The sequence below is a fragment of the Coenobita brevimanus genome, chromosome 110 (genome assembly GCF_032717465.1).
Source record: "Coenobita brevimanus isolate Jiangsu-jjx chromosome 110, ASM3271746v2, whole genome shotgun sequence".
In the NCBI taxonomy this organism is placed as follows: Eukaryota; Metazoa; Arthropoda; class Malacostraca; order Decapoda; family Coenobitidae; genus Coenobita; species Coenobita brevimanus.
In genome coordinates, this window is record NC_137063.1 from 11,400,954 (window position 1) to 11,415,321 (window position 14,368).

A 14,368-nucleotide genomic window follows, 5' to 3' on the forward strand; every position below is an offset into this window, starting at 1 on the left:
TATTTAACCTGTTTTTTGCCATTACATTATCCTTATGAGTCCTGAATGTTTTGTTGTTAGTTTGAGCATTAAACTTTAACTTGTAATTTTACCTAACTCTTTTGTTTTGAACCTGGAACTTTACGGGACAGTAGTGATTTTTAGTATTCTCACTTAAAGTGTACATTATCTTTCTCTGTTCCGTAACAATATCTATATATATATATATATATATATATATATATATATATATATATATATATATATATATATATATATAATGTGTGTGTGTGTGTGTGTGTGTGTGTGTTTACTATTACATTTTTTAGCTCCAGTCATGAACACTTTTTAAAACACTAACATTCTCCCCTGTGGGGCTAAGATGCGAATGAATGTGTTTGAATGGATGAGTAAATGGGGAGTGTGTCGTCCTGTCTCGGCTACCTTCCTTTCCTTGGGGGAAGCAGCCTAGGTATGTAGATAGATAGATAGAACATTCCATACAATACACATCTAACGTATTCCAAAGTTCTGCCATGTTCACTCTCAGATGCCTTTTTTCAAAATCATGGTAACCATATAACCAAACCATACGTGCTCCCTACGTGTCAACAAGTGGGTTGGTGGAGGGTTAGTGCCCCTCCCCGTAAAACATACGAGTATAACTCAAAGTCAAATGGTCACCCCTTACAGGATAATGGCGTCTGGCAATAGATAGATAGATAGATAGATAAGGTTCACATATATCTTGATGTCATTACCGTGCGTTTCTTACTGAAAAAAGAAAAAAGGTATATGTATCATGCCACTTCAAGAACCATCGGCGTTCACTACCCACTGGATTTTCTGACATCTGTCTTACATCTGCCATTATTTTATTTTATTTTATTTTTTTACCGTACCCACAATTGACGGGAGATTTATCTCTTAGTTCGATTGCTTTTACTTTTATCAAAGGTACACTTACAACCTTGTTCCACGTCGCTGGTACTGTACAATTTGACTTGTCAGGTTTGTGGGCATATTTCCGAAAAATTTCATTACACTTTCTTCCATATATTCATTGTTTCTGCATATACGTCATCTATTGTTTTCAGTTCATTACCTGTTTTTAACTCTGTTCTGATTCCGAATGGAACAAATTAAGGTTCATGCATCTGGCTGCATAATATTGAAAATTTTTCTTGTTTTCTCCACTCCAGACTCCCCGAAGTTAAAGAAGTCGCAGTAAAGACAAAAATATAACAACTGTTTGGTGCTGAAGATGGTTAACAGAGATTGTTTTTAGTCCTTTCACTTCACAAAATCTCATCTACGCTGAACAACAGCATCTGACAGTAATATGAACATTATAACAGACATCAGGCTACTGAAGGGATAAAACGACTTACCTTTTGCCTATCGACTGAACGCAATTGTTAACCTATTATTTAGAGAACAGAGAAGAAAATATAATACCACGTGTTGAGTCGTTATTAATGACAACTAAACATGACCAATGCAGCGCTTACTTCCTCTACAAACTTCCATTCATGACTCGTTTTTATTCAGCGGGGGGAGTAGTTTGGCAGCCTTGGCAGTGAACACCTTTTTTGCTCGTTAAACTTTTTACAGTGTCCGTGTAAACAGTAGGCCAGTACAACATACCGATATTCAACTAGGTGTGATTCTCTCACCATAAATATTTTGATAGACAATGAAAGTCAATATGGCTGTCACAAAAACATTATTTTTACCCCCGCCAAGGAGGTTATGTTTTGCCCCGAGTTGATTTGTTTGTCTGTCTGTTGGCAGGATTGCTGAAAAAGTTATGAAAGGATTTTGATGAAATTTTGTGGAAAGATGGGCCATGCACCAAGAAAGAGTTGATTAAGTTTTAGGGTGGATCCGGATCCGGATCTTTTTTAATGGCACTGGCGGAGGTATGCTCTCTGTGAGCACTTTCTACTATAATATTGCTTAATATAACAAAGACACCATACCAGCTGTAGAGTGTATGAAATGTGTTGATATCTTCAACAGTGGCGACATTTGAGTCTGAATAGTAACTGTTGTAACTGCACTTTATTTTTTCAGGTCTGGGATCCATATTAAAGATGAAAGAAAAGCATTCGGGAGCTGAATGCTAATCGCCCGCGAGAATATGCTGTAGTCCAAGTCCAAGATTTTGCCCATATCTTGATACCCTGAAGGTTTCATGTCAATAGCTCAAGCCGTTCATGAGATATAATGGTGCTAAAGGCAGGCAATAAAAACTAGTTGACCTTTGGCAGCCATTTTGGTGACCTTGGCCTTGACCCCAAGTGCCCATTTTCGAACTCGGCCAAGAGTTTGGCAATATCTTGATACCCTGAAGGTTTCATGTTGATAGCTCAAGCCGTTTACGAGACATAATGGGAACGGATACACACACACACACACACACACACACACACACACACACACACCGATAGAAACACAGAGACAGGCAAAATCACTATCGCTCCGCCTTCTAAAGGAGGGCGATAGCAACCACCACCAGTAAAAAATCATGAAGCAGGGTAGACTGGATTCATATGGTAATACTTTACTGCCTTTACAGGTATACAAAAATCAAGATGAAAATACAGTGGCAGTTCTTCGTGAAAAGTCATCAAACTTTGACAAACACAATAATAGGTTAGTTTGTACGAGATACTCTGTGCCTCCAGTCGCACAGTTGTAGTGAAAAAGTCAGGAGGGATGGCTTCAGTCTATGCCTCCTCGTGCAAAAGTATTGTTGCAGGACACCTGCTCACTGTGCTGTAAAAAGACAAGTTCGTCACTCTGCGTCTCCTGATGTACAATTTTTGTTTTGTTTTTGTTTTTTGTGTTTCTAGTCCTTGAAACAGTAATGTGGCCGTTGTGCGTCTACAGCTCAGTGTAGGGTGAGATAATAATCTTGAAACGCGTTTAGTTAATGCCCTAATACTCACGATGAGTAGTATCCAGAAAGATGCATCACACTGTGTCCTCTGACAACACAGGAGAGTGGCTGTAGGAGTCATACAGCTCTGCTGTTGGCTCAAGAATTAAATGTGGATTGGTTGTTCTGCATCTCCTAAAAGTTAGTGCAAGGAAAGTTTCAATATAAAGCAATGTACTGTCCACAATGATCCACATTTTTTTTATGCACCGAGGGTATTACCAAGGAAGCAGTATGACGTGGTAGCGAGACAGACAGCAGCCATATTACGCAGTACGGCTCAACTGCCATCACAGAGTGTCATCCTTACCCTCACCACAAATAAAAATGCATTTCATTCATCTTATGACTTATTATAGTATACAAAGAACAGTTTCATCAACTGTGATTATAAGTGGAGTGTCCGATTTTTTTGGTGGCCATGTAAGGGGTAATACCTATAACAGGGTAAAGTAGATGATGCAGTGGCCTCCTATCCTAGGATAATGGATAAATAATCCTCCACAGGCTCATATTTCTAAGTTACGGAGATGAGTATCGCGGCTAAATGACTCAAGGCGTCAGTCCCCACCTTTACTTATAACATATAGGTCTTAGTTCTGATTTTCAAAATGTTTAACGGTGAGAGTTTCACACGCACCTTGACATTAGTACCAAAAGATGAACACTCACCAGAAAAAAAAAAAAAATCTTTACTCGCAAAAAACAGGTAAAGGTAAGGTAAAAGTTGGGAAGACCGTGGGGTGATTAGCCACGTTGCTTATATCCGAAACATAGGCCACTGAGCCTGTGGTGGGTTATTCACCCAATAGCCAACGTTACAAGGCCACTGTACTCGTATCAACCAGGTTGCCACTTACCTCCTCGATGTGTTACCTGAGGTGAGTCATTTTACTTACAAATCCACAAAGGGTGGACGGACACCTAAATCGAGTGACGCAAGCTACCCGCACCAGGATTCGAATCTTGACGTGAACGGGCTTCGTTGTCAACAATACTAACCACTCAGCCTCCGTGTGATAAATGTAGGTGACAAATTTCTGCCGGATTAAAGGGTTCTTGGTGACACTCTCCCTCCGACGAAAGGGCCAGATACAACAGCGAATCTATTACGGACTGATGATCCACAAGGGTTAGAATGTTGCCTATCGACTACACGAGGGCCTATAAAGAGGACAGTAAGTTTTGTCAAGTCCCTTCTGTTGGGCGAGGTTCTTCAATTTTTGTATAAATTATGTAAATACATTATATTATCTTGCTTAAGTTATTCTAATTAGGGACGACAGCTGACGTATATGGAAATGTTCCTGACTCGTCTGGTTCCCTTTCATATATTGATGTCCCCTACATTAGGTTGTGCCTCGACTGACAGTCATCAGGTGATGAGTGCAGGTATGTAATGTAGAAAAGCATTACATATCTGCAGTCGATGGTGTTCTCTTGGTCGAGGCTTTTTGAACATTAGTGTAGGTCTAGTTATTTGTCTCTTAGGATTTAGTATAGGTTAGCGATTTGTCTGTTAGGTGGTTAGTTTTAGGGTCTTTAGATTAGGTATTTTGTTTATAAGTAATATAAGGTTAAAAATATAAAAAATAAATAAAAATAATAAAAATAAAACTACAAAAAAATAATAAAATAAAAATTATTATATATATATGTACGTGTGCATGAAAGTGTGTATGTTCATATGCATGGATGTGTGTATGTATGTATGTATGTATATATATATGTTTGTATATATACGTGCATGAAAGTGTGTATGTTCATATGCATGGATGTGTGTTTGTATGTATGTATGTATATATATATGTTTGTATATATATGTATATATGTGTCAATATATATACATATATATATATTTGCCTTAATGACCAGAGGCTTCGGCCTCAATGGTCGATAGGCAAAAAAAAAAAAAAAAAAAAAAAAAAAAAAAAGTCAAGTCCCAGTCTGCCTAGGATACGACCCCCAACGATCGATGATATACTCACGTCTCCACATTTACTGTTTGCTGTGCTGGGACAAGAGGGAAACAGCGTCAAAAAGCTCGGCGGGACCAGGAATCGAGCTCTAGTTCTTCCAGTTGCGGGCTGGACGTGCTAACCCATGCATCAACGGCTCCCCAACCTAACACAGATCTAGACACAGAAAGATCCGGATACCGAGACCTGAGAACCCATCCGTTTCTGTACAAGCGAAGGAACGTGACAGTTCTATCGTACAACCTGAAAACTAGAAGCAAATCACGCAGCTCCTGTGACTCAAAATGCGAGAGACAGACAGGGATTTACTTTCTTCTCTGACTGTGTTCATAAAGAGATCAAGGAAACTTATTTACATCTCCCTACCTCATTTATGGTTTGGAAATAAGGTTAAAATGATGATGATGTCCCGGGAGATCTATACTGAATCATAGGCTGTAAGTAATGAGAGAGAGAGAGAGAGAGAGAGAGAGAGAGAGAGAGAGAGAGAGAGAGAGAGAACGGTAAATATAGACAACAGGAGGTACGCTGGCTCATGACGAGGTTATCTGTAAGAAAATATGGGTAATTCTATAAAGATCTAACAAGTGCTCGTGGGCCCTTTGGGCCCCTCGTAGTTGCTCCTGCAGAGGGCTCTCGCGTTATTTGTGCTGTTCTAGTGTAACGTTGTCACTTGGATTTTTTGCAGCTAACCAATTAATCGTGTTATTTGCATCTTCGAGAATGGAACCCAAGTTGTCCGAACGCAAGTCCGAAATACTTTAGTTGTACCTGTTGGCAAAAAATTCTATGGAGATCCTATGCCGGGTGCCGGAAGCGGCGTTTTTTGGTCAAAATGAGATCACTCATTAGATAGAGTAAAAGTTTTTCAATCGTGATGGGACCAAGTTTTTTCACATCAGCGAATTTTTTGCGATTTCTGTGCCAATTTTGGTGCGATTTGAATGTGTAGTTTCGGCTGCCCAAAATACACACACACACACACACACACACACACACACACACACACACACACACCACACGGGTACTGCTATAGTATATTAGATAAACGTGTAAACGGACAGGAGAGAGAGAGAGAGAGAGAGAGAGAGAGAGAGAGAGAGAGAGAGAGAGAGATTAAACCATCAGATATCTAGGCAATAAAAGAAATATAAAATGAAAACAAGCAAGACTAGACCTGTGAATGGAGGAAATAGATGCAATAAAAGATTGTGGAGTGCACACCCAACTGTCCTTGAGAAACCACCGGGCGTTCATTAGGAGGCGGAGAGGAGAGGATTGTAAAGTATGGAGGAACAGGGTGGGAAGTAAAGGCTGTATTTGTACTCACATTGGTAAACTTACGCTGTATTTGGGACAGTGGAAGCACCTTACCAAATCAGTTCTTCTTCTTCCTGATAGTCTGTTATATATATATATATAATTTCTGGGGCGGTAAATAAACGTTTCTTGTTAAAAATTTTTCACATTGTTTTTAGCTGTTCTTTTGTGACAATTCTTGTTTGATGCGTCAGCGTAATGGGGAAAGGGACTGTCCTAACCAAAGTGTTTAACTAAAACTAACTTAACCAAGCTTAACTGTAGTATTCATAACCTAACTTGAACTCCATTTAGGAAACTGGGAAAGGAAATCCTCCTTTGAGTACGTTGAGTTTCTTTCATTACGCCGGAAACAAACAAGGAACGTGATGATACAGAAAGATCCGGATACCGAGACCTGAGAACCCATCCGTTTCTGTACAAGCGAAGGAACGTGACAGTTCTATCGTACAACCTGAACAGTCGCATTAATTTTAGGTCAGCACCGTAATAGTGAAGGGGTTAATGAAGGCTATATCTAACCCTCTGTAGTTTGAAGAGGCTTTTAAGAGAATAAAATCTGGAGGCAGCAAGAGTATAAAAAAAAAAAAAGTCTATGAGATAAAGCAGTTAATCTTTTTCTCACTCCGGATTTAGCTGACACATCATTTATACATTAATTCTCTGCAGGAAAAGGTAATTTACCACCCCGAAAATAGTCTGAGAAATACAGAAAACAAACTGGAGGAATATCAACTGAATTGGTAAGGTCTTGCTGCTGCCACAAGTAAAACGTACATTTACCTCCATATCTCACTACTGTCGATATATATATATATATATATATATATATATATATATATATATATATATATATATATATATATATATATATATATATATATATATATAGAGAGAGAGAGAGAGAGAGAGAGAGAGAGAGAGAGAAGTGTTCCCGGTGTTCTGTACATGGCAGTTCCTGTTTACATAAATGACTTTGTGTTTGTGCTGAGAGAACAGTTAAAGGATGTTAAAAGATTTCCCCCCCTCCTTCTCGTTTCCCCGTCTGAATCAGAAGCCACGATAATAAAAAAATGTCATAACTTACAGGGGAAAAAAAGTAGTTTACATCTAGCTCTTTACCTACCTTTATTGCCTAATAAGGGGCGTAGGTACTCGGTACTAAGGTATGTACTTAGGCCAGAAATGTAAGGCTAGAGTTACACGTCGCTCACCCTGATGGGTATAGTGTGAGGAATAAGTCCCTACTCTCACTCGGATGTAAGCCCTTGTAAGCCACAGTCAGCTGAAGAGGTTTACCCCACTACAACACCAGGCGTCCAACTGGTCATCTAGTTACCACCCAGCGTAATAGTTGGTTTCCTGGGCCACAAGAAACCATTTGGGTTGTCACTCAGAGTAAAGTCGCCTAAAGGTAACACCACAAGTGAGTAGATGATGGTCACTTCCAGTTACCAGTGAAACGTAGAATTATCAAAAACACTTTATAATATGACCATTAATTGGGTAAGCACAAGACTTTACCGCTATTCAATCAAGCGTTTTTCTCACTATTGCAACTTATCCTCTGCCATCGTTAGAAATTGACTGCTAAAATGCCTTCTGCTCAACCAGTTCATGCATCACAGGATTTCCGTCGATGTATCAAAAGCACCATAGTCTTTCTACTCCACACGTCTCCTCAACCCCTTCTCCAATGATGTGTTTTTGTTTTTATTTTATTCCTGCTACCCACAAACAGTCGCATTAATTTTAGGTCAGCACCGTAATAGTGAAGGGGTTAATGAAGGCTATATCTAACCCCCTGTAGTTTGAAGAGGCTTTTAAGAGAATAAAATCTGGAGGCAGCAAGAGTATAAAAAAAAAAAAAGTCCATGAGATAAAGCAGTTAATCTTTTTCTCACTCCGGATTTAGCTGACACATCATTTATACATTAATTCTCTGTTATTAAGCTCCTCACTTTTCGTCTCTCTCGTGAGAGATACAGATTAACTTTTATTATTATGAGGAGTTATTAGAAAGGAAACGGTGAAGCAGGTATATATGTTTTCTCTCTCTCCTATGCGGCAAATAGCCTTTTCATTCCGATTCCGTATTTTAATCAGCCTACCACATTATTCAGCTCAGCACATTTTTTTTTTTTTTTTTTTTTTCAAACTGGAGAGGTTAAATACATCCTCCCTTACTATCTTTGCTACAAGATATTTTCCCTAAATTTAGTAAAATCGTCTGGTCGTAGCAAGAATAATACAGGAAATTCGTCACCGTATTGATGAGAGTTACGGCCATAGCTAATCTTTCCAGTTAGTGAAGAGTTACCTAACCTGCATAACATCGTGTGTAGATAAAAACAAAGATAATACGTCTGGCAGTAAAGTGGTTCTCCCTTCCAGTGCAGTATTACCGCGTGGAAACAGAGAGAGAGAGAGAGAGAGAGAGAGACGCTATTGTACGAAACAGATTAATGAAGACTGTTTACAATCCCTTCAATAAGAGACTCCCTTCAGCTGAATGAAATCGTCTGGCGTCAGGAAGAATATAAAGACAAACGTGATCTCAGGAGCCCATTTATATTTCATTCTTATTTTCACCTCACGATATAATTCACACTTTTCGAAATGGTAGGATTAGAGAAGCCTTCATGAACTCCTGCAAACCTCTCTTACACTGAATTGAATCGTCTGGCAGCGGCAATAGTAGGATAAAATTTACGTTCCCGTGCTGAAAATAAACACTTCAGCCTGAGCACGTTAATTGCATTTCTTTCAACCTGCCATTAATCGATTTTATTCAGGTTTACGGATGACCTCTTGTAGGGAAGGGCTTGACGAAGACTCTGTTGAACATCTGTAAACCGGAAAATGTCTCGTTAACTGAATGTGGCAGGAGGAAAAAACCAAAAATTACTTCCTTCGTCTGAAAGAATTAGAAGTCACGAGAGTTGGTAACCAGTAAGCCCTCCTCCCCTCTGGTGTGTCGACGTTGTGAGATGGCAGCTTTATCGCCCAACTCACTTTGCAGACTCTACCGCCCAACTCTTACCTTGCAAACCCTGTCGACCAACTCATACCTTGCAAACTCTATCGCCCAACTCTTACCTTGCAAACTCTATCGCCCAACTCTTACCTTGCAAACTCTATCGCCCAACTCTTACCTTGCAAACTCTGTCTCCAACTCTTACCTTGCAAACTCTATCACCCAACTCTTACCCTGCAAACTTTTTCGCCGACTCTTACCCTGCAAACTCTACCGCCCAACTCTTACCTTGCAAACTCTGTCTCCAACTCTTACCTTGCAAACTCTATCGGCCAACTCTTACTTTGCAAACTCTATCGCCCAACTCTTACCTTGCAAACTCTATCGCCCAACTCTTACCTTGCAAACTCTATCGCCCAACTCTTACCTTGCAAACTCTATCGCCCAACTCTTACCTTGCAAACTCTATCGCCCAACTCTTACCTTTCATTTTATCTTGCAAACAGCCTCGTACCTCCAGTGAAAGAAGAGCTATTCTTAAAAATGTCGGAAGAACTAACTATATCCGTGACATGTACTAAAGACAGCGTAAGTCCTATCTCCTCTCCTACTTCTCCTCATGGAATTGGAAATAGTCTCGTGAATGTGAAGCACCATGACTGACCAGTTTATTTGTCCGCAGATCAGTGTCATCAGTGTCGTATGCTTGGGACTCACCAGACTGAATTAAAAGCCTTGGGAGAGAGACGTAGCAATGATGACGACACGAATTTGTTGGTGATGATACGCTGAATAAAAAAAAAGAGCTGTGGTGATGATGATGATGATGATGATATGGTGAAAGATTTATACCGGACACGTTTATAGAATTAGTCTGTGTGTGTGTGTGTGTGTGTGTGTGTGTGTGTGTGTGTGTGTGTGTTCTAGACAACAGACAGACAGACGGATGGAAAGAGAAAAAAGGAAGGAGAAGAAAAATTCCACCCCAAAAATGAAATTCCTGGTTCATCTGTGTATTCTGACAAATATGCCATTATTTTAACTGGGACTGCTTATATTTCATTCACTACAATGCCTAACACACTGACTGAAGGCCAAGCAGGAATGGGTAGAACATGACAAGTAAACATAACTATATCCTTTTTACTCTAATCTGGCCTAAAATTGCCATTACCTCACCTTGAATGCAGAGTTGTAACAATAGGTGAACACTAAAACTTTACACTAGTCACGAAGAAGTGCTAAGGAAAAGATGTAGAGTCGCAGTATTACCCTCTTTCTGGCACCGAGCTTCGGGACAAACGCTGCAAATGGAAGAAAATCTAGGCCAAGTGAATGTGAAAGAACTATAGCATGTATAAAGTTAAGTATTTATTTCTAACACAGGAAAACAATGATTCAAGGACAAACGGGTGCACAACGGAGTCTATAAGGATGGGAGGGTGATAAGGAGGATAAATTTAGATGTTCGGTTGGCTTGTCTATCAACCAAAGGGAACAGCAAAGATCCCCTTCACTCTAAAATATATTGGCTGGGTGGAGAGGCTGAGTTTACAACTGGAGAAAGCCAGACGGGCAGAGATACTCATCATCATCATCATCATCACCATCCAATCCTACATTGCCCCTTGAGGAGTCTAGGAGCCCGGGGCTAAGCGACTTGGCCCTGACATTTAAGATGACAGTGACCAGCCTCACTCACCCCTGAGTGGCATTACGTGAGCAGTAAACCCCAACCATCCCTTGGATATAAATCTTCACCGGCTCAATCGGATTGGAGCGCCGTAATTACCCACTAAACCACCACGCGCCAAAATTTGGTTATATGGTTACCACCCAGCGTAGTAAATGGTTCCCCGGTGTACATGAAACCATTTGGCTTGTCACGCAGTGTAGAGTCACCCACAGGCAGAAGGAAGAGAAAAGAATGAAGGAAAGAAAGACAGATGAGGGAGTGTAAAGTCACCTGTAGACAGAAGGACCAGGAAAGAATGAAGGAAAGAAAGATACTCATTCCCTCTTAAAGCTGGTCTTGTGCCACAACCAGCATAACTTTACTAAGCCTACTGATAAAAAATGTTTGAGAGAGAGAGAGAGAGAGAGAGAGAGAGAGAGAGAGAGAGAGAGAGAGAGAGAGAGAGAGAGAGAATACAAAAATCACAGTCCTTTTTAACTGATCCGGCCTTAATGGTTAAAGAAAATTAATCCTCTCTCCAAATTCACTTAGGGGAAAAAACAAAAAGCGATATCAAACATGACGCTCTCACCCCACATACCCTACTGTACCTCAGCAAACCAACTAAATGAATATTAAATAAATAAATGAAATAAATGAATATATTGAAATAAATAAGTAAACAACAAGGGCCTAGAGAGTGCAACAGCCACACAGTATACCAGGTCTATAGGTCCATCCACGCGATCATCGGGCATCTGCAATTTGGTAAAGGTAATGGAAAAAAATGTCGGGCAATAATCGTGTAGACAAGATGAACAAAAGCAACATCCGGGTTTGTGATCTGTTGTTAACAGCGTGATTTGTCACCATCCTTCGAAGTTGATGAGAATGATGCTCGGACACAACATGTGCCCACTGATCGTGTGGAAAGGCCTTCAGGTCGAATTTCTGAACGTCCTCTGTGCTCTTAACCTTTGACTGGTTGTTTTCAAAATCGATTTACTTCACCCTCATCTGACTTTCGGTCCATCCAGCAAGTTTGACTCAAACAGGATCGATTGTATTTAAGCTGACCTTATTCTATGTCCTATGGCTTTGGCCAAATGCTCTGAAATTAGAATAGTTTCATCCTTGGCGAACTGTACATCATTCTAACAAGTCTGATCCAAATCGAATTAAAACCACTTGAGATAAAGAGCCGAACCTTTGACCTTGCCCTGTGGTCTTTATCTTTGACCAATTGATCTCATAAATGCATGTATTCACCCTTTCCTGTCTCACAACCTTTCCACAAAGTTTGGTCAGAAATGGCTAAAAAATATTAGAGTTGACGTTGCCCTTGACCTCTGACCTATGATCTTTTCGGCCAAAAATTAATCACCCTTTCCTCTGATGTTCCTCGGTCATTATATCAAATTTGGTGCAATTTCATCCAGTAGTTCTTCCAAATCTTGCTAACAGAGAGACACAGAGGTAAACAGGAAAGACGGACAGAGAAACTTGGCCAAATACATAATCCCCTTACGCTTTCGCTCGCGGGAGTAATTAATTAATTAATTAGAATCATTAAACTAGAGTGCAATGGAAAAACAGACTGAATAGCATCTAAAAGGATAAGAAAATACGTGATGGATCACTTTATGAAAAAGAGTAAACTCAGGCAGAACGCTGGAATTACTAAAGCATTTAATCAAATGTCATCATTTTGATCTACCACCGTAATATTGCCACCTTTCACCTCTACCACTATACCTCTGACACTGTTCATATCCACTAACAGGCTGCTGCCACCACTAAAAAAGGATTCTACACTACTGACACCATTCATATCTACTAAACTCGCAATTCGGCAAGTGATGTAGCAGTTTTTATCTATCCCAGCCAGTACAAGTGCCTTCCTATACAGTATGTTGGAGAAACATACATTAACATGTGCGCATTTATGTAGAAAGTTCTTCTGACGTTCTAGCCGAGAATCGAACCTGGAACCACTAGACAGAAGCCAGGCACCGTCACTTGCAGAGTTGCGTGGGGTTAAGCAAACATCCTGATGGCTCTGAAACAAGTCACCATCTGAGTTTGGGTAGAAAAATATTCTCCCATAATGGAATTACCTGGTTCTTCACGGAATCCAGGAACTTAGCTTCTATCACGCCGTGGTGTGGTGATAATCGGGCTTCTTTCTAGAAGTCCCGGGTTCGATTCCGGCTATAGAGTAAAAAAAAAAAAAAAAATCCACATATGTAAGCACGTGTACAGTGTATGTGTGTGTGTGTGTGTGTGTGTGTGTGTGTGTGTGTGTGCGCGCGCGCATGTATTAGTGTGTGTTTACAAAAAAAAAATCCTTTTGGAACAATCATTAGGGGTCCTCTGCTCTTTTGTAGCCATTTAGTTATACTGTGCAAACTTTTTTTTTAATGAACGTTGTAAAGTTGGCACACTTGCAATACCACGCATAAATGGGAACATGAATAAACAAAATGGTTGCTCATTTATCAGCAGGTGTATTCAGGGTGGCTGGAGATACGATAATTGTGTACTTTATCACACAGAAGAGATGCATGTCGTGTGGACTGAGCTACTTCACACCCGCCTCTGCATGGATTCTTCCCTTCTGATACTTGTACTAATTAACAGGCCTGTCGACAATGCTATCACCTTGTTGGCCCAGATTCACGGCGGTCTGTTATGTTTCATTCAGCTATACCCTTAATTCCGTTTAGCAAACCAAATATTATAATAAACTAATATTAAGATGATTACCTCGGATTTTGGGTCAGGGATGGTAAAGAGAGTTCCGCACTCCGTTCTAAGAATCAACATTCCAGACACCGTGTTACTCTCCAATAATTTATTCCGTTTTTTTTTTTTTTTATCAGATGTTGCCACATCAATATACTGCTCAGTGTTTTTACTCCATTCTTTCACCAGTTTTTGCTGCATTAATATAAATCATGAAACTGTAATTAGATTTATATAAAGGTGAAGAAATCGTGGGGAGAGTTTTCTTGTGCCTCGTGTTTACAACGTAGAGGGGTTATATCTTCCCTAACCCCAGCCTCGCCCCAGTCAATGATCTTGCCACAATACAATCAGCCACTGTAATACTGACAACGATCAAATTCTCTGCTATAGCACCTTCACCAAGCAGTTCTGTGCTATAATAATACCATCACTTAAGTGTACCATTTAAAAACTGGTGTGTAATATAATTATTAGCTACTCCACCCAGATCTCTTATTCCAAAAGGGGCTTAAATTGATTACCTGCTGGATGTCTGCCGCGTGCCTAATGGAGTGATGCAGAAATTTACCAACAACTTGTCAGTAATTTCTGATTTGTTGTTTTATTAATCTCATTAATCTGGATGGGAATGACAAAAACTCTCAATCTATCATCCACTCATGTTTCGTTATATCAGTGACGCAGGGGCCTGGGGTTAGGTAACTTAGTTGAGAGAATTAAGGCAAAAATGACCAGTTCCTCATCAC